General features: G+C 47.2%; 1 protein-coding gene across 3 annotated transcripts in view; it reads right to left on the bottom strand.

The window, feature by feature from the left end:
* Positions 1-21,289, bottom strand: part of TLR4 (toll like receptor 4) — a 115,875-nt gene that overhangs the window by 8,382 nt on the left and 86,204 nt on the right. The gene's annotated exons all lie outside the window — the stretch shown is intronic.

Below are 21,289 nucleotides of genomic sequence, written 5' to 3'. Positions count from 1 at the left end.
GCATGTATATAAGCTTATCACGGGTAAATTTTTTACTCCTGTTTGCAGCTGAGGAGAGGCAGTGAAACTGTTGTGCTCTGAATAAGAAGTCTTTGACCTGGAAAGCATTGAGAAACTCTAAGTCATGCTGTTGAGTCAGGGCTCCCAGGTCTTCCTTTCCTGCCTGGCTGTGGTTGCAATGTGTGATCCCACAGTCCCGGAGCCTTCCCTCCCCATCTGCCAGCAGGGATGATAATCCTTCCCATTCATAGTGGGCTTGTACAGATAAACCCATTAATGTGTGGGAGGAGGCAAGATACTACAACGATAACTGCTACCAAAATGATTACAGATAAAGTGAAAGTCTCGTTGTCATTATCAGCCATTTCAAAATGAGCTTCCTTTGACAATGTTGCTGCCCCTTTTGTTTTAACTCTGCAAACACTGGCATGATTGAAACTGGCTGTCTACATGCTTATGGAAAACAAATTTAATGTTATGGTTACCTGCTTATCTGTGCTACTTCTAACTCATTCTGAGTATTTTGCTGAAAGTGATATTAAGCAGGTGAGAAGCGGCGTGCTGGAAGGAGGGAAATGTGGCTGCCAAGGCCCTGCGCGGCGCCCAGGCACAGAAGTGATTAAATCCACAAGGTGAGAGCCTGACCACCTCCTTCGTACTTTATACCATCCATGCAAACACAGGTCCTCCCTGTGCATGCACTGATGGAGAACAACCTTCAGAGTCTGCAGCCAGCCACCAATCAAACTGGCATTAACCTTGCTTGCTTTTTCCTTCTTTCCGCTCCCCCCCCCCGCCCCCCCCTGTTTTGCTGTTTTAGAGGAAAGGCTCTATGAGCTTTGGCTGTAGGGCCTGGCAAGAAAAAGCTTAAAAATTAATGAAAAATACTTGGTGTCAGGCAGGTGCCAACCTCTAATTAGGGTAATTGATAATACAGTGTTCGAAGGCAGCAGAAGCCCTCAGGCTGCTCTGCAGACACCCCTGAAGAAGAGATAAAGATGAAGCAGGCATTTGCCCAGGTTCAGCTCATCAAACTTGCACCCTTAGAAACAGCCAAACCAAAGCTGGATTTTATCCTCCTGCCTATAGCTGAGGTGAGTTCCTGGCAGGATCTCCCAAGCAACCTCTTCTCCTCTTGTTCCCCCTTCAGAAATAGGAGGTTAAGGGCAGCATCCTCAGAGACCAAAACTACACAAATGTAAAACCTCTCAGAGCCACGGGGAAGGCTGGCCCTGCAATCTGTCCCCTACAGCGGCATATGGTGAAGGCACGGCGCGGCCACCCGCTGCTCTGTGCACCACCAGCCCCACACATCCCCGCTCCCCTGAGCTCGCAGGGCACACAGCCAGCCACCCCTGCAGGGCGCTGGCCCAGGTCTAACGCCCCTCGAAGGAGACAGGAAAACGTGGGCTGATTTTAGTGGGTGACAGGCACGGAGCTCCTTTAAGATGTTGTCCTCTCCATCCTGCATTCCCGCTCACTCTTCTTCTGTGCTGTTCTCTGAATTATTTTCATTCAGGGCAACTTCTCCTCTTTTCCCTCCAGTGACGACAGTTTTGTTCTGATGGAGTCGTGAGGTTCACTAAATATTGTGAAGGGCTGTTTCTGCAAGGACTTCAAAAAGCTGGTTTCATTTGCTTGGTTCCTTTCATCCTTTGTTGTCCCTGGTTGTGTTGGACTCCCAACTGCTACCCAACCTTATCTGCTCAAATTTCTGCTGAGGACTTGGAGGCAACACAGTCAAAATCCACATGTGATACCCAATCTGAAAGCTGCTACTCCCCAGCTCACACAAACGAGCAGAAGTTCAAAGGGACTCCACATGCACACACACACATACAGCTGCCTGTGGATGCCACTGTCGCACGCTCTGGAAGAGTTTCATCTGGAGATACAGGAGGGGGATGTGTGCATGGACATGTGGAGGATGCCCATCCTGCATGCAGGCACTCAGAGGCTTCCAGCTGCTTGTGGCCACCCTGACTGACACTCAGAGAAGGTCCTTTGGGGCATACTGAGCACTGACAGCCAGCTCTGCACCCCCTCCACACACAGAGAGCGCTTGGCTGTGCTGCAAAGCACCTTCTCTCTGCAAGCGCCAGTTTCAGCCTGCGTGACTGTGACAGTGGCCAGTGGCTCTCCTGCTGTTGGCACTGCCTGTTGTCCCTGCAGACAAGTCACTGCCACATGGCACCCTGCAGTGCAATGCCCATGCACACAGCGCTGTGCATTTCCCACCCACACACACCCCTCCATGGCTTTGGGAGCACAGAAAATGCAAAAAAAAAGGAAAAAAAAGGGAAAAAAAATCCACATAGCTTTGGACTGAAACTGGGCCAGGACATCCTATCCCTGCCCAGGGTTATCCCAGCCTTCCAGTTATTGCCAGCTCCTGGCAATTTTCACAGCACCCCTTTCTTGCTCTAACTATGCTATAGCTGCAGTGAGGCAGGAAAAACGGGCGGTTTACACATCCAATCTGCAGTTTTACACCAAATCCTGGGAAACCTGATGCCTGCGCATCTGCCATAAAACCCGTCTTCTGCTAAGCCTATATATATGCGCGCAGTGATGAAGGGGCTTTCTTGGACAGCAAAGCGCATACTCTGCAGCACCCCGAGCCCCTGCCCGGGCCAATTTGCCCCTTCTGTTATTGCCAGAGGAGGATTGTTGCCATGTGTTCACTCACCCAAATCTCCCTGCAGAATTTTTAATCTAATTTTCTCTGTAACTGCAAGGTGAGGGTCATTTATAGCTATTTTTCATAAAAGCAATATTTCAACCCAAATAACAATAATGCAGAAGAAAAAAAAAGAAAAAGAAAAGCACCTGAGAACTTGTTGGAGAGGGGGAAACACAGACGAATTAAGCTCAGAGGCTTGTCTCCCTCTACTGGCCCCCAGACAAGGCAGACAGGAGTCAAACTCCTTTTTTAAGGAGAAAAATAGAGCACCAAGCACAGCCGCCGTCCTGCTGGTTTGTGCCCTTTCTCTCCAGTCATGCACACACCTCCGAGAGGGACAGGGACAGCCTGCAGAGGTTGTAGAGAAAGTCTCTCCGGTTCGTTGCTGCACATGCAATGTAGGAACCAGCAGCAGAATACACCTAGCTTTTTTTTTTTTCTTCTCTTTTTTTTCCGAGGTAAGATTGTCTCCTACTACCTACTTCCTAGTGATCCTCCTGATCTAATTTTCAAAGTCCCAGCTATAGATTTCCCTCTGAGCTAATTAATGGGCCCCCACAGCTTTCCTGCAGCCCTACTTGCATTCGGTGTGCAGCATCACTGCTGAGTTCCCCTCCAAAGCCCAGCCCGGGCTGCAGGCTCGCGGGGGAGGCATTTCAGCTGCCCAGGGACAGCAGGGAAGGCTCTGCTGAGCTTCCCTCTACGTGATTTTGGTCTGAGGGGGAGGAAAGGAGAGGCACAGAGCAGTCACATAATGGATCTGGTTTCTGGATAGAGCCTTAGAGGCATAGGCACCACCTCTCTCTGAAACATATAATTCCCAAATGAATTCTATGCCATTGTACCTTGAACATGGCGGGAGGAGGTAAAGGGGAAAGTCAGGATTTGTTAAGTAAAATTTTTCATTAAAGTCATTTAAAACTCCAGACTTAACCACAGTCTGCATCAGGGTCTGAGACAGTTTGCAATTATCCCTGTCCTCATGACTTTTTGAGAAACTGAGATTGCACTGTACTGCTAATATTTGTATCTACAGAGCAACCCCAGGTCTGGGGTTCTTTGGTACGAATCTTGGCTGAACCGTCTAGATCTTAAACATTTTCTAAGTATCCTTGATGGTTTCTTTCTGCCTGATAATCTGCCTCTTGAAATCTGTAAGAATGGGCTTCTATAATGAAACGAAATCTGTAAGAATGTTCCCTGAGTTCTGTGATCATCTGTATTGCAAACAATTAGGGTCTTTCAGTGGCTTGACTCTCCACAAATTACTCCTTTTTTTTTTGGTTGAAATGTTAAAGGAAATCAATGCTGTTAAGAAAAAGACATCATAATTTGCAGGGGGAAGGGCAAACATGGTCATTTTTAGCCATCATGAAAACAAAAATTGCTACCTCCAGCTTAAGTATTATTGTAATGAAGTTGTTTTTTCAATCAGAGCCCCATTTGTGCTGGATACTTTACAAGTATACTGGTTTACCCGCAGGTAAGATCTCATTGGCATTTATACTAATATGCCTGGAGGGGAAGCACTACAAAGTCTTAAATCTATCTCTATAACTCTGCAGAAAAAAAAAAAAAAAAGCTAAGACTTTTGCCATTTACGTTGCTTTTGCTTGTCAGATATTGTCCCATCCATATGCTATACAAAAGGAGCATGAGCTGCCCCAGAAAGTTTTCCAGCCATTACAGAGAGAAGCAGCCACCTCTAGAAACACGGGACCTCTTTGACAGCTATATTACACAGCACTGTAGCACAGAGTGGAGGAAAGAAAAAATGTGCCCATGTGGAATTGTGAAGGGGAGACTGGGGAGAAGACAGTAAGTAGTCAAAATGGAAAATAGCAGAAGCAACACGTAATTCCTCAACAAGAAGGTGGAAGGGAATGAATGACCACACATGGATAGGATAGACAGTGGATGTTATGTTTTATACCAGAAGTTTTCAGCCTGGATCATAGAAGCTGGGGCATCCATAGGCTTTTTCTGAGAGATCTGAGAAAGCCAACGGAGGAAAGCGAGCCAACGGCAAGAGCTTATTTTAGACTTCCACCTTCGGGTGGCAAAGCTTTAGGGGGCTTCAATTCAAAACAGGATGGAAATCAGTGTTTTCTTCCAAAACAGGTCAGCCAGACCCCATCAACACCACAAGGTGGGGTTAGTCCAGCACAGATCCGCTGCTGACACACGCCAGGTAGTGAATAATCCAGTCCCACTTCCTGCAGCAATTTCTCCATAGAGGTTTCTTATTGACCCAGTGCAGTTTAGCTTGTGAGATGTGATGAAATCCTAGCCGGAGGGTTTATGGCAGTGGCTGCAGGCTATTAAAGCTCAGATGCCATCCTTAACTTGTGCTGTGGGCTCTTCTTTATTCATGGCATGACAGCCAGAGGATGAGGTGTCAGGCGCAACACTAACGTTTCTTGGCACCCATTGGTTTGTATTACTCACAAAACTTTGCCTTATTTAGGAGACGATTTGTGTATTTATAATTAATATGGATTAGATATTATTATCTATGCAATATGGCAGGCAAATACTTCAGAGAGGCTAACAGCTGTTCAACAATGCAAATGATGCACAGAGAAAGTACAGTTTGGTAATGGGATATTATTACCAACACACACGAAAGTTCAGAACCAGGGGTGGCAGATATAAATAGCCATGGCATGGAACCTGTCCCAGGCTTTCCCCAGATGTGCAGGGAACAGACCCAGGCACTGGTCCCTCCTGTGCTCTCCAACTGGTCTCACTGTTTGCAGCAGTTATGAATGAATGGAAAAACAGCACAGCTGGCCTCAGAAAAACCATCTAAGCTTTCCCGTGCTTGCTCCAAGCCAAAAAAACTCCTGATGCTTTTGTTGGCACCTGGGGTTTTTGAAGAAAGGCATTAGATTTGACAAACATGTAGTTGGGAAGGTTGGCCTGTTTTAAAAATAATCCCCAGGGAAGGATCTGGTTGCATGGCCTGTTGTCTAAGTTTTTTCCCAGTGAGAGAGATTCTGTGGCCTCAATGGGGCTGGGGGGCAGCCAGAAACCCTGATGTGCTCACTGGACCCTCCTGGGCAGTACAGGTGCATGAGACCTGGACTGATGTGCTCGTCTCTCTGCATGTGCAGTAAATCCGAGGCACTCTGGACAGGCTGCACTCCCTCTCTATGAACCTCACGGAGCACAGTGCATATTTCCACAGCACATATTTCTCTCTAGGAAATCCTGGATGAAAATCCTGGCTCTATTTTTCACTCCAGTCTCAGAGGCTTCTGCTTTTAGACACTGAGTTCTGCCAGCAAGATGCCCTAAGGTAAGGTTTCTCACCAGATTTCAGGCTCAGCGAAACCTTCAAAGCTCATTGCACCTACCTCGAATCTTGCTCAGAGATTCCTCGCCAGCAGCACCCTGTTAGAAGTCCCAAAAGCTTCATCTGGAGCTTACGCCTTATTAGACACAAAAGCCAGACAGTCTCAGGAAACCAGGACTCAGCGGCTCTTGTGCCTTCAGGACTCCTTATCCCACAAACACCAGGGCCCCTGGTGAAGGAGCCCTGTGGAAAATGTGCACTTCTTCTGGAAGAGATCTGCAGGGTAGTATGCCCTGCTCTACCAGCACCTATCTCAGTAGTAACAGTTCTACAGGAATGAGGGAAGCAGGTGACTGCCTTCCTAAACCCAAGCTCAAAAGCAGCAGGGCACAGGGAGGACTTGCCCACCTCCCAAGAAGAGCAACACATCCATCTCCTCTCTGGCATCCTGCAAGGGACTGGGAAGAGATGGTTGCCAGCCCCACAGCTGGGAAGTCTTGGGAGAAGTAAAAGTGAGGCAGAGAAAGCACTGCAGCTTGGGCATAGCCCCTGCCATATGGGTGATGAATGTAGTAGGGTTTGGCACCAGCACTCACACAGCTCCTCTTGTGCTTGCTAAGCCTGCCTAACTATGTAAAATACACTGACAGGAGTCCTGTTAACAGAACAAATCCAAATCAGCTCTTCTGCCAATATCCCAGCAAAGATCAAAGGAGTGAGAGAGAAGCAGGACACCACAGAAAGGCTTTGATTTTTCACTTCCAAATCAGCTCTCGCACAGAAAGGGCTAGCTGAAGATATTGAAATGGGGTGAAAGGGAAGAGGGGAACAAGAGAGATGTAAAAGCAGAGAAAAGTGAATAAAAATTGCACCTGTCTTCAGGTCTAAATGTGCACAGGACACACATACATCTTCATGAGCCAGAAGCTCAGCCATTGCCCATTTCCTTCACTGAATCCTCCTGCAAGGTGGTTTACCTAAGCTGTGGTACCCAGTGACTCCTACACTGGGTGACAGACAAAATCCACAGGTCTCTTCTCTATCCCAACTTGTAATTCAGCCTGCACTGATGATGCGCAGCAGAGTGAAGAGCACGGCATTTCCACGGTGTTGTAAATAAGGCTGAGATTACTGACAGCATAGAATAGGACTGACTATTGCAGTATTTAATCTGCTGGGTGGGCAATTCATTAAAACAGATACCTAGGGCTTTAATCACTCTGCCAGGCTGCCATCTGCTTCCCCTGTGCTCCCTTCTGGCTTAGGCCAGGTCTCGATGTAGGAGGGGACAGCTTGTGAGAGGCACTTCGGGGTCTGTGTCATAATTCATCGTGTGCGCACAACAGAGCTTGCTGTTTGGAGCTATGAATTCTACCACACACATGCAACCACAAGGATCCTGCTTGTGCACTGAGAGGGCGGCTGGAAGATCATGGGGGTCCCAGGGTCTGGCTTGGCCTCTGGGCTTAGGCTGGGAACAGAAGTGATCGGGGGAGCTGGATCCCTAACCTCCCTGCCATGGCAGCAGGGTTTATGGAAAGCATCTGGCAATATTTACAGAGATGTTATTCACAGATATGATATTAATTCATCTCATCAGCTTTCTTGCTGTGATTCTCAGTGGCAATAGTCTTCTCCAAAGCCGGAGCTCTTTCTGTCCTGTGTACAACCTTGGAAACAACATTGCCACCTTCCAGGTCGCTTCTGCCAACAGCTGAAAAACAAGACTTCAGAGTGCTCCTGAGAGGGGTCTAGACTCCATCTGATAGTGACCTTGCCTTTTTCACATCACCCATCCAGACCTCTGCCAAACCATCCAGACCTGATAGGACCAAGATGTGGTTTGGCTATGAGGCCTCCCGTTGGTACAAACCCTGCTTTTTCTCAGGGCATTCTCAACTAGTAAAGCCAGCAAAGCCAAGAAAGAAATGTCCATCACCGGCTTCTTGCTCACCTGGCCTTGTACTCAGCAGGAGAGTACTGTGCTACGTGGAGGAGAAGGTCCCTCTGATCTGAAGGTAAGGGTTAGTAAGGTTTGAGAGTAATCCCCAAATGAACTAGCTACACCAGTGGCTGAGGACTGTGCGGTCTGTGGAGGACAATTCTTTCTCATGCATCAGAAAAATGTCCCCACACCTAAGGGTGGGGATTCACTGGAAGAGTTGCTTCAAAGCAGCCTGCAGTAATGGTGCCTGCTTTGTGCTGCTCCAGTAGCCAGGTCACGTCCATTTTCCATAGGATAAACCAGAAGAACCACTGGGTGGCTGTGGCAGCTGTCCAGCATGGTCACCACCTGCCTTGTTCTTCTGCCCTTGCCACAACCTCCTCTTCTTGTTTACACTCAGACCCACAAAGGGTCTGTTTTTTATTTAGGTACATAGGTCCTGCAGAACGTCGTAGGGACCTGTAGAGGACTGCAAGTGCATACAAGGACGTGGGTTTCATCCCTCAGTCCCTCTGCTCCCTGGCTGTAAGATGCCACCGTGAATCTGTCTTGTCCACTTAATAATATGTCCAGGGTCTTGGCTCTGCCTGTTTTTATGCGACCCACTACCATCTGAGCAGTAGATGTTTTTAAATATAAAAGAAAATTAGTAAGTCTACTTTTTCACTCACTAAATACATATTAAGCAGTACTCGCGTAACTCTTCCTTATCCATGTGAACACATGAGGATTTCAGATCCCTCCAAAACAAAGGAGTTAGAAGAAACAATGAACCTAGTAAAGAGCTATTTTTTAATGAACCGTCTTCGTATTTGAGCAGGTTTTATTCATTCTTTGTGTAATATCTTACACAGCAGGTTCTTGATCTGATACAGGGAGTCCTAGTTGTGACGGTGACCACATGTCACAGCCACCATCGATGTCAAATCCTGGGAGGACAGAGAGCACTCAGGAGTCTCACAACTTGCCGTCCCTTCAGCAAGGGCTGCTCAACCATCTTGGAGTGAGTCAGAAGGTCATGGTTTGACCAGCCATCCCCAGCTCTTCTAGTTCACGGGTCTGCTCCCAGCTTTGTGGACCTCACAAAAAGGCAGCTGAGAAGTCTGAGTTTCTAACCAATTTGGTGCGTTACATGCATTTACACCACAGTCTGGGTGAGGTTCCCTCACCTCAGCCACAAACTGGGAGCAACGTTGCTGCACAGCCTCAGAGCATCTCTGGATGGAGCAGCACTGTGCTGTTTGTGAAGGCTGTGAGAATTAAAGACAAGTAATGTCTCAAACATTCACACTGAGGTATCAATGAGAGGAAAAAAAACCCTTTCCTCTCTGTTTATCTTTCAGCTTTTGGCTCTTCTTGGCATGCCTCCTTACCATATTCCCTTCCAGGTATGGCTATACTTGACTACCTTTACTAACAGTAAATGCTCACTTATTTCTCAGGCAGACATGGGGTTTCCCAGCCACTGGCTTCCCTACTTATTGTTAAGCAAGGGGAAGGTTGGGCTGCACTAAATAGTTTCATGTCTTCACTGCTTCTCCCCATCAACGCTGCCCCGAGTGAATTAGGGGTCCCCAAGAGAGAGGCGCGAGGCCCCGGAGGATGGGCAGTACCTCCTGCCCTCCGGTGCTGGGACTCAGCCCTGACCGGCGAGAAGAGAGAAGCGTTCAAGAAATTCAGATTCCCCTCGCAAGACTTGAGAAGGCTTACAGAACCATATGCCTGTAGAGTTGAAAATATAAATATCTCATAATGAGATAGGCACTTGAGTCTCAGGAAGATTAAGAGGGAATTGCAGAGGGAAGAACGGATGGCAGTGGGGCAGATGGGGAAGAGGAAGTATTTTGCTGGTATTTCTGCCATAAGGACTAAAAGATCCCATGGGTGACAAATTAAACTTGTTATTATTCCTGGGCAAGATGCTGTCGTTTTTGTTTGCTAAGGCTTCCAATTCTCTACCCGCATTTTCCGATACCTGGCCTACATGGGGAGCAATTATGGCTGGGCTGAACTTCGGGAGGAAAGGATCCTCGGGTGGCTTCATGCCCACTGGGTGGGGAATTTGGGTAGACTTGACTGAAAATAGACAGATGGTCTTGGAGTCCCGTGGAGCGGAGAACAGGGATGAATTAGAGACCCTTTTTCCCCCCAAAGACAGCAGCAAAGCTGGGTTTATGGAAATGAGTATGAACCATGGGAAGAGACGTGGGGCACATCACTTAAAGCATCACTGGATGGAGCTTTCATGTCATGGTGAAAAAGGCAGTGCGATAATGGGTCAGAGCACAGGATTGTGCCTTTACTTAAAGAAAACAGTTAATAGTAGTTAACAATAGCGATATGCTTCTCAGTTACGTGACAGCTGGTTCCCACCTGGTGTCAGAGATCAGGGGCAGCTAGAGCTGCCTGCGGTGCACTACCTCCCTGCTCCCAGGCTTCTTCCTGGCAGCGAGCTCATCTCCCCAACCTCCCCGAAGAAACTCCACAGACACAAAGATTAAGGAAACATTTAGCCAGCCAGGCAGGAGCGCCGTCCCAGTGAGAAGTCCATCTTAACCAGTAGGGGTTCAAAACTAATTTGTCCATTTGATTTCCAAGAAGTTGATGCCTTCGGTGCAGTAAATGAGTCTCGTAAATGGAGGTCACAGCAGGGCCTGTTGTTTGCTTTTGCTCCTGTCAGGAGCCAAGCGTAAGGGTTTTCACATGCCACTCTGCATTTCAAACCAGTAGGCAGCCTGGGAGCCTTTAAGTAGGCCCTAATTAGTGCTGATAGATTTCAGGGTGCTCTGAGGCTAGGTTGAGCAGCTTTTGCAGAGCTGGGAGGCAGCCTCCTTCATTGCTTGAATGACAAAGAGGTTCATTGGGACTTGGTTTCGAAACAGCTCAATAAAAGTGGTTATGACATGGCCACAGGCCTTGAATTAACAGCTGATCCAACAAAGGAAAGAGGTGAAACAGCAACCAATTACTGTTTCTTCTTGTGCCATCTCCAAAAGATGCACTTCCAGAGAGTTGCTGCAGGTTTGGATTTCAGCTGCTTACCTGCATTTTCTCCAGTCCTTTGGTTCCACAAAGTTGGGGGCAGTTCATATTAAAAAACCTGCCAAGTTATAAATTCCTGGTACATTTTAATGTTTCTGTGTTTGCTTCATAGTTTATGAACTGGTGCAGAATTATTATGATTAGGTTAAGTCTCAGTAGCTTATGCTTTTAACTTGGCACGCCTCCAGTTGTGACAAGCATGTGTGGGTCAAAAGGATGTGACCCGTATGTCTGTTACTCATAGAACTATAATTCTGCATGAGTTCTGTTCCAGGGGGGAAAAAGCTTCAGTCAAAAGAAGAGGCAAATTGTTCCATAAGAATTAATAAATCCCAGTTTCCATGTATTTTTGTCACTCTTCCACCCCCAACATTTTCTCCTTTGAGACACCTTGCAAGAGGCATTTAAAAACTTAATCACCCACTCTGCGTTACCTCTGGCGTTCCTCCACCTCCACCAGGTCTTTACTATGAGCTGGGTGCTTTCACTGTAAGCTGGGATGTGTTGAAGCTGTAGCTGCCATGACTGGCTGGCCCATGCAGGCGTACATGATGGTCGGTCAAAGGGTTCCCCACTACAGTCCACTGCAGTGGATCACATTCGGTCTGGCTTAGAGCATTACGCCCTTCATATTCCGTGCTACGTGTAGAAAGGAGTAATCTTGATGTTAGTGCAGTAGAGGTGCAGGCTACTGGGTACCAATGAAAGCATACTTTGCTTTTCTTTGTCATCTTCACGTGCCCCCTAGATGCAGTCCCTGCATCCCAGGGAACACGTGAAACACCATCTGAAAAGATTTGGGTGAACTGATGAGTCATTTCTCATCAGTCTGGGCTCAAAACTGCTGTAGCACAGTGGCCATGGACAAGCGCCTGCTTTGATTTCTCTGTACAAAGGAGAGCAGCTAGGCTGGGTTGGTTTGCCTCTTTGCAGACTGTGCACTCTGTGCCTGTAGGTCACTTAAAGCCCTAGGACCCAAGCTCATCTGCCGACCAGAGCTACTCCGCTGCTGACTCAGCACCGTACAATCTCCATGCCCAAGTGGAGAACCTCTATCACACACAGCAAAGATGCCCATGGCTGCACAAGTTCAAAGAGGGTGCACAGACTTTCAAGTGTGAAATAAACTGGAATCCTGTGCTCTTCTCTGATCACCGCAGTGGTGTTAAACAAAAAACCCCAACAGCATAGAAGTGTGTTGTGTTTGGAAAGTTAATGCAGAAGGGCAAAGGGCTTTATCTACAAATGAAAGGTATGCAGGAATGAAGGAGGAGAAGAAAAACCCAAACCCTTACACTGCTTAGGGAAAAAAAAAAAAGGCAGTTAAGAAGGGATTTAATTGATAATGGTTTAGATAATGTCAAGTGAAGTTTCTATTCTCAGCCCAAGTGCAGATGATGAGGCAAAAGGACTAAATGTAGAAATTAAAGAAATACCCATTCAAAGCTAAACTGAGAAACCTTTTGTCACACAGAGAATCATAAGCGTGTGAGAAGTCCCAGCAGGAGAGATTCTCAAGGCAAAATAACACTGGGGGCATTCAGGAAATAATTAGCTGGCTTCCTGGAGGGAGCAAGTAGATGTGTGTGAGGAAAGGAGCCTGTGAGAGGAGGGGGAGGACTGGAATGAGATAAGATCCTAATAGAAAGCATGGATGAGGAATGAGGGGCCTTTAACTCATTCCACACAGGGGGAAAAAAGTAAGCAAGTAAGTAAAGGAAGAAGAAGATCTGTTATGCTCAATTTAATGAGCTCCTCTGGAGTGGCAGTCTAGATCAGACTTGTGAAATGAGGCTTCTGGCTCAGCTGGAGATAAACTGTCCCCAGCTCACAGCCTCATCTCTGAGGGGGGCCAGTTGTTGCAGAACAAAGTGACCCATGGGCTGCTCCTGATCCCTGCAGCCAGCACACCTATGTTGGTCGGTGTTTGCTCTTCCCTGCTCATGGTTACCTTGTTTGAACCATCCCCAGCTGGAGCCCCTGGTGCGGCTTTGCAACATTTTTTAGGTTGGACCCACGTTGCTCTTGCATTGTTCCCCATTTCCACCAGGGATAGCTGCATTTGTCAACAATATTATTGCTACCATTATTGATACTGTCGCAAATCCAAACATTTCTGTAAGAACAACCCTTCCAGCCCCCGTGGAAGGGGCTATCCATTCCATCTGACACAGACACCACATGTTGATACAGAGGGTTGCCCTCAAAACATGCCTGTCTCTCTGAGTTGCCTACAAAGGGAGGTCACATAACCATCACCCCGGCAGTACCTGGCTTTTGGGTGGTTCAAACTGCGAGAGGCAAAACCCACACCAAGCAAAATCCCCAGTGTGCTGTACTGGCAGCAGCCTTGGGGTTTTTGCCTGCAATTTCTTTGAGCACTTTGATGTCATTACGCTTTGGAAGTACCTTTTGGTAATTCTTGTGCAGGAAGTTTCTGTCACAATTGCTTTAATCTCAGTGGTTTCTCTTTTTTTTTTTTTTTTTACTATAAAAGTGATAAATGATGATGTTTTTAAAATTAATTTCCATTCTAGCAGCTCCTGACAGCCCCTTTGTCTGTGTTACTTGGGACAAAGTAAAAGAATTAAGAAAAGGATTTCATGGGTTTTATCATCAGTGCTAACACACAAGAAAATTTAAAACAGTGAGGAAAAACTAAGCACAGCCAAAAGGTGCAAGAGCCACCAAAAGACATATTGAAGGTGTTTTTCTGTCTCAGATCCACCCTCTGATTTTTTCCCCTTCACAACCGTACCCAAACAGAAGAACATCCTGTTTGAGAGCATATGTGTCAGGTGTCTGGGTTCTAACCTTGAAATTCCTGCATATCCTCCAAGCAGGTAACAAACATCTTACCCCAACTACCTGTCAACCCTTAATTAGAGCACTCACCTTTAAGGAAAAAGAGTTTACTGTTTAGGCCTATTCAACACATGGCTTTTCAGCAGTCACTGCTAACGAGGACACCAATTAGCACTAAATGTACTGGTGGCTCTTGCTATATAAGTAGGGGTCCACTAGGAGCCCAGGTGAGATTGCTTCAGGATCCAACCTGGCCATTTAGCTCAGGCTGCTGAACAGCTGCCATAGACTAATCACTGCAACCCGTTACCAGTCTCTGCTAGATCTGAACCACTGGCTGTGACATCCAGGTGCAGTTACATCCTCATGACAGTCTTCCCCCATCCTCAGAAAGGTTCACTGTCATTAGCCGTCTCTCCTTCCACAGTCTGGCTCCAATCTCTGACTGAAAGAGGCAATCTGTGCCAGTCTCTGCCCTTGCTTTGATGCAATGTCCTGTTGTTGACAAATCCCAATAAAAGTGGTTTGTAGACTGCAAGCAGTTACAGAGTGTTACAGAGCTGCTGGATACTAAGGATGGATGGGGTGGAGTCAAGCCACTGAGAAGGGGCTGGAAAAGCCTTGGCTGTATCTAGGTGGTCTGAGGCAATGGACAAGGATATTAATCAAAGTCAGAGCTCTGACACCATGGCTAGAAACCTACCTCCAGTCTGTGTCTCAACACCAAATGGGCTAGTTCAACATACACGCCATCCTGGTGTGTATTTTCTAGTAGAGTCTAAATCACCATCTGAAAGCGACCTCAAGCTCAGGGCTTTCTGCAGGCAAAGGAGCTTCCCCCTCTTCACAGGTGTAGAAATCCAGACCAGATTCCACAGAGAGCAACCCTTTCTCCCCCAGATAGCCACAGATCTCTGCTGGAGGTCTTAAGGCAGCCCCTTCCCCACACACTTTGCCCAGAGTTGGAGCCCTCCCAGATCACCCCAGCAGGAAATCACTGTGCCTGAGCTGAGAACCAGTTGCCTCCCTCACTGCTCTTCTGAGTCTGTTTCCAGTCCTTTCTATCACTGCCTGCCAGTGCAAACAGCAAACACACAGTCCAGCACCAGCCACAGTTAAGAAAAGGTCACTGAAGCCTAAATCACACTCGCAGGCTGTCCCTAAGGAGAGGAAGGGGAATAGGGCACTGTGGCTTCAGGCTTCAGTTTAAATGGGACAGAAAGACAAGACAAAAGCTAACATCTTCCCCTGAGGCTCCTGACAAGGGGTAAATTAATGAGGAGATCCAAAGACTGGAGATTAGCATTTGGGCTTATTGAAGGAGAGGAGATTGTAGGAGGTCTGGAAGGGGACAACAGAGAGTGTATAAACCCTTTAATCTGGCAGATAGTGGCTGTTGAGGATGCATGTTCCAACCTGCTCCATGACACTGTAGATCACATTAGCCTTTGTGCTGGTTTAATTGGAGCTCTGCAGTTGCCCTTGGTCACTGCTAATTGCCTTAATTGAAATGGCGCACGTCTGTGCAAGTGGGAGTACATGCCTGTGTGGGTTTAAGAGGAAAATACATCCTCAGCATTCCTAGCCATTGTCCGATGAGTTTGGGCTGAATTATGTGATTGCATCAGCTGCCTGCTGTGCTTTAGAAAAGCTGGTTGGATTTATTGCAGGCTTATAAAAAACCAGCTTTAGGCTGCACTGGTTGCACTTGGTTACTTAAGGGAAGGGGAGAACAGAAAGAGAATGGAACAGTTGTCTGGTTGTGTAATGTTCACACTGCTGGGGTGGGATCTCTGTCTGCACCCCTGCTCTCTACACTCAGCATGCCTTCTCTAACTGACTAAGGTTTGTATGTGCAGCACACTGAATTAGACCAACAGCCCACATTTTACGCATGGATTTTCTCCAGGCTGAAGGCAATGAAACAGGGTGGTACTGGGAGCCTTAGGACTATCATAAGACACATTTGAGTGGAGGAGAAGATGGAAACTCATCTGTCTTCCCTACCTCTGGCCACACGTGATCTCATCAAGAAATTGAACACATAACTCAGTGCACCTCTGTACCCAAACTGTAATTGCAAAGTATGGTAATAGGCCTTAGCATAGTGACAGGCGCCTCTTCTCCCAAGTGCCTTTTGCTATAACCAATTGTCTATAATGGCACGAACCGCCCCAGAAAGCCGAGTCCATCACTCCACTGCCTTGCTGAAAGCTCTTATCTCTAAGCAGCTGTGATTTCACTCAAATCAGTCCCATACTTTGCAGTAAGAAGCCCAAGCGAAGGGCAGGACTTAAGAAACATTTCTGTACATGGCGTTCCCATACTGGCAGCTGACTCCCTGGGATCTTCTAAGGTCTTTTGCTCTCCCTCATTTGCCAGGGAGACGAGGGGCTGAACTCAGGGCTATGGACTCTGCTTGTGCCAGTAGCCTAGGAGTGGAGCTGCTGTGACACCAGGACTAAATCCCTTAGTTACATCAGGGACCTAAGACTCTCCATCATTGCAGGGCCCTGGAAGCTCGCACAGATTTTGGCATAAGGAAGCTTTGGCAACCCACAAAGATGCATCACTTTGAGTTAATTTATAAGAACTTGGACAGGGAGAGAGTTCATTTAATTGAAAGATGTAATTATCAGGTGTTGGAGGCAAAGGGGCTCATTAATTTCTGAGACATGCTGTTGACTGAGCTGTCCTCATTTTCATTTTTCACTCCACATCAAGGCTGAATCCATGTGTCGGGGAGGTTAGAAGACAGCAGATCACTGTTAGTCCACTTTGATAAAGGTTTTCCTTTACCCCAATAGTAACCACAGTGTTTGCGAACCTGCCCTGAATTGTATGGCAACAAGAGCTCCCATGGGCATCTTGGCATGATTTCATTAGGGCCTGGACCCAGAGGACACACAAACCTTCTGGTAACAGCGTAGACTGGGATAAGGTGGGAGGTGATGCATTATGCCGGCCACATCCAGTGATGGAAAGGAAGATATGAACTCCCTTAACACATATCTTCTCCTTCCTTTAGCTTTAAGGCTTATATTCAGCTCTGAAATGAAGAGAACCATGGTGCTTAGAGCATAGAAGGGCTCCTACACGAAGGAACCCCACAGGGGACCCTTGAGAGCTTGGGGCTGCAGGCTAGCCGTGCCTTTTCCCAAAAAATCCAGATCACAATCCTCTCCATCTGGATTTTTACACCCATCCCACTATTACTCCCTCCTCACTTCTGCCCCTAACAGAAACTGAAACTACCCTGCTGTCACCCTCCTCGCATTGGTATTCCCTCCAGCTTGCCAGTCTGCACTTAGATTTATGATTTATTTAGAATTGGATTACACCACGGCTCAAGGCCAGCACTCCCTAATCTGTCACCGTCCCCGCTATGGCCATACACAAACATTTGTTTTAGCTGCGTCAGCATCTCTGGCTCCTGAAGAAGGACGCCCATTGTTAATTGCTATAGCAACCACGATTCAGGGTTTGAGCTTCTTTTCTTTTTTTTTAATACTCCTTTCCCTGCTGAAAAGCACTGGCATTGTCAAGTGATAGATATTTATAACTTAATAGAACAGTGGCATGTCTAAGTTATGCCACTGAAATGCATCACAGCCGGAGTTGTTCTGTTATTTGTTTTTGTGCTGAATAGCAGCAAACGCTTTAAGTTATTGTCCTTGCACACCCATAAAAAGGGAAAAGAAGGGATGTATAATTGTTGCTCATACTTATAGCAATTGAATGCAGAGTGCCAGGGTGCAAGGAAGTCTGCTTTCAGCAATATCACCCAGGATGATACTGAGGACCATGTTCCCTTCAAATACGCTGATCATGAATGTCTATTTGAATTGGGAAATGAAGGTTTTGGGCTTGGATGAACGAACTGATTATGCCAGGGATATTTTTGGCCCCAGCTGGCTAAAGTTTGATGAGCTAAGATATGAGCACGCTCAAAAATATGGAACCAACACGAAAATAATGAGTAAGCCCTTTGAAATTACTGACTACAAGTGCAAACCAGGAAACAATCCATCTTTAATGTGCCATGACACATATGCAAAGAGTTTGCACTCAGCCTTTTCTTACTATTCTCTAGGCAAGGCCTTGTAGAGATTTATTCTCCCAAAACCGCTCAGGTAGACCTGGTGCTCTGGCCACACACCTGATACCTGTTGAGACAATTTAGAGAGGACAGGGCAAGAAATGGCCAGGCTGTGAGGAGAGGCTCCTCACAGGAGAGTCTGCAGCTGATAGAAGTTTACACCAAATACATATATATGCATATGTGACGTGAATATCAGATGTCTCTGCTAAGGAAAAATCTGGAAGATGAAACCTTGTTTATTACCCAGAGAATTTTGAATTTGATACAAAACAGTCATGCGCAATGTCAGGGCTGAAGCACGCTGCAGGTCAGGCACGTCTGTCAAGCGCCACGTTGAGTCTTGCTCCGCGGACAGCTGCTCTTGCTAAGCAGGAGGTTTGTAAGGGAAGCAAACCCAAAGACAGCACATGCTACCAAGTCAGGGGTCCTCCTGCTGGGAAGGGGCACAGAGGTGCAAGTGATCCCTCAGCCAGAAAGGAACCTGCAGCAGAGGATCAAGTGGGCTGGAGGAAAGACCAAGCAAAAAAATCTCCTCTTGCGAGGACTGGAAGAAAAGTGGGAATGAAAAACAATCTGTGGCAAAACAAAGCTGAAGGCAATGTGGATCAGGTGGTATGAGAGGACAGAGGCTTAGAAGAGGGACCTGCATGGGCTGTGCTGTGAAAAATCTGATCTGGTTGTGGCTGCAGTAGGGCCTCTGGTCAGTGGCTGAGGGAAGTTCTGGCCACAGACGTAACAGCAGCACACTGAAAGGAAAACTAGGAATCACTGAAGGTCAGATAGGAGTTAAGATCTTACTGAGGTCATTGGATAGATTAAAAAACATGTAGACACACAGAAGAGATTTGAAGGAAAGAAGGATCGAGATGAATGCGTAAGTTGGGAATAGCCTTGGGGATAACAAGGCAGGCACAGGGACTGTGCTGCAGCCACCTCAGAGAGCATCTGAAGGAGGTAGAGCCATCAGGGTGGAAATCAAGGAGCCTTGTAAAAAGAAATGCAACCCTCTCTGTTCCACCGCTCTGTGTCCAGGTTCAGCTAGACATGCCTCATCTTCCCATGGTCTCAAAGCCACGATGCTGTTAGCGCTTGGGTGATCCCAGGCTGGTGGGGGCTGGGATCCTGCCATACCTTCTCTCTCTAGGGAGACAAGGGCGGGGGGAGCTGTGACGGGACCACGCACAGAGACCACAGTGCAGTGAGGTGAGGTAAGGTGCGGACCTGCCCTGGACCCATCCTGGGATGAGGCCCATTTGTTCCTCTCTTAACACTCTGCTCACAGCATGAGCCTTCTCACTGCACATCCTTGGAGGAAACCCCGGGTAGTCTACGTCCATCTCCTCCTCCAGAGCGTGTTTTCCCTTGTGCTTGCAGACTACTTTTATTGCTCAGCTTCTTCAATGCAGCCTTCCCCAGCCTGTTGTGGTTTTGTATAGTTTCTGGCAGATCAGGTCACCACCCTTACGCTGAAGGGGAAAGCTCCCCAGCTCAGCTGCTCTTGCATGAGGCACCTGATGCTGCATCCCTATAGCTGCTAGGTGGGCTGGGGACTGCATGGGAGGTGGCTCATGGAGCTGGGGGGAAATGAGGTAGGGGGAGGCAGGGCATTTTCTTAAACAGCTTTAAAGCCCATCGGTGATTTGATTTGCTTTCTGAGAATGGTTTAGCTCAACAAACAATTGCAAGCTACACAGTCGCAAGGTAAAATGAAAAAGCCCATGGGCATTAATTATATATATAGATATTAAAAAAGAAGCTACTGCTTAATTATTGTTTGCAAATCTCGGTATTTAAATTGACTTATTTGCAAATGTCTGTTTAGAAATTGACTTTGTAATTATAAAGTCGGTGCAGGCATATCACAGGCCCTGGAGGGGTCTCTAACGAGGAATGATAATGTACCAGGCAAAGTGAACTATCCTGAGCTGCATTTTAATAACCAAGAGGTGCTTGGAAGGGGGAGTGGAAGGTCCAGGAGAAATCCCAAAGCCAACAAAAGAAGAAGCAAGAGACAGAGGATAGAGAGAGCCGGCTCCACAAAGCGGAGGGCTAACATGTTTGAGAAGGGGCTTCAGGGGAAACGGCATCTCTTCCTGAAGCCCCTGCGATAGGAGTGAGTTGGCAGCAGCCTGGGTTTCAGCTCCTGCATGTGAATGAGGCAGGCTGCTGGCAGCCAGCCGCCGGCTCTGCAGAGCTGTAGCCCCCTGCCCGAGGAAAAGCCCCCGTACAGCCGGTGCCCAGGCAGCCCTCCCCAGCGAGCACTCCTGCAGCAAGGGGACAGACTCACGCTGACCCTCCACAAGCCCCCCGCCACGGGCGCGTGTGCATGCAGGGCTAAGGGCAGCTCGCACTGCCCGTTCTCCAAGATATTAGTAAGGCGGTTCCTAAACCTAACACAACTCGCCTGGACTTGAAGCCGTGTTAAGCAAGCTACATGCTTGAGGATCATCTGCCAAAGGGTGTGGAGAGTGGCTCCATGTGCCTATGGCTGTGCTCTTTCATGTAAAGCAGGTGACCTCCAATGGGACAGAAGGTTTTCTGGGTAACGAGTGGTATATTTTACCAGGCCACAAATCCTTGCCAGTCCCACAGCATGTGCAATAACTCTTAAGATTTAACTTCAGCACATATCTAAGAGGTAAAGTACCTCACCAGTGAAACAAGACTGTTCTCTCACCTTTTTCTCTCCATCATCTTTGACAACAGCACTGCCAGTTCTCCCCATCTAGTGGTCTAGGACATTTCTTCTTTATGGACCGTCACTATTAGCTTTAAAATCAGCCACTGGCCCGTGATTTCTTGCATGGTTCATTAACCAAGAGGGAACAAAGCTTGGCTGCTAAGCGGCACATTAGCAAGATCAACAGCTGGCAGGGTGCAAAAATAATAATCAAAAAAAAATTATCATAAGCAAGAGCTCTGGGTTTTTGACTCATCTGCTATGCATAGTCATGTTATCCCTTATTCGTGAGCATTCAGATGGCGCCAGTATATTCATGAAAATGTGGCAGCTTAAGACAAGGTCTGAAAGTTAAATAGAATCCAGCATCCTACTGGAGCAGAATAATATTACTCTTTTGAGTGAAATTATGAGTGAAAGTGTGGTCCTTGTGAAATCAAAGGCAAACACCCAAACACATTTTTTTACATCACTGTGAACCATGTGAATTAAAAAGCAGCTGCTTCCCTGACCAACATAGCTGTGCCAGGGTAAAAGCAAACTCTGATGGACTCAGCACCCTCCTGATCTGTCTCTCTAAATGCTAAGTGCTGCTCAGTGTTTGCTGTCTGTTCCACTGTGCAGCTTGTGCCTATTAAATACAGAACAAATTCTGCTTGGAACAGCAGTATAAGCCTTGTTTGAGAGAGATAAGAAACCCCACCCGTTAAAACCAGTGACATGGAAGACCCAAA

This window comes from Falco punctatus (genome assembly GCF_963210335.1).
Source record: "Falco punctatus genome assembly, chromosome: 9".
Classification (NCBI taxonomy): domain Eukaryota; kingdom Metazoa; phylum Chordata; class Aves; order Falconiformes; family Falconidae; genus Falco; species Falco punctatus.
This window is presented reverse-complemented; position numbering and strand designations above follow the sequence as displayed.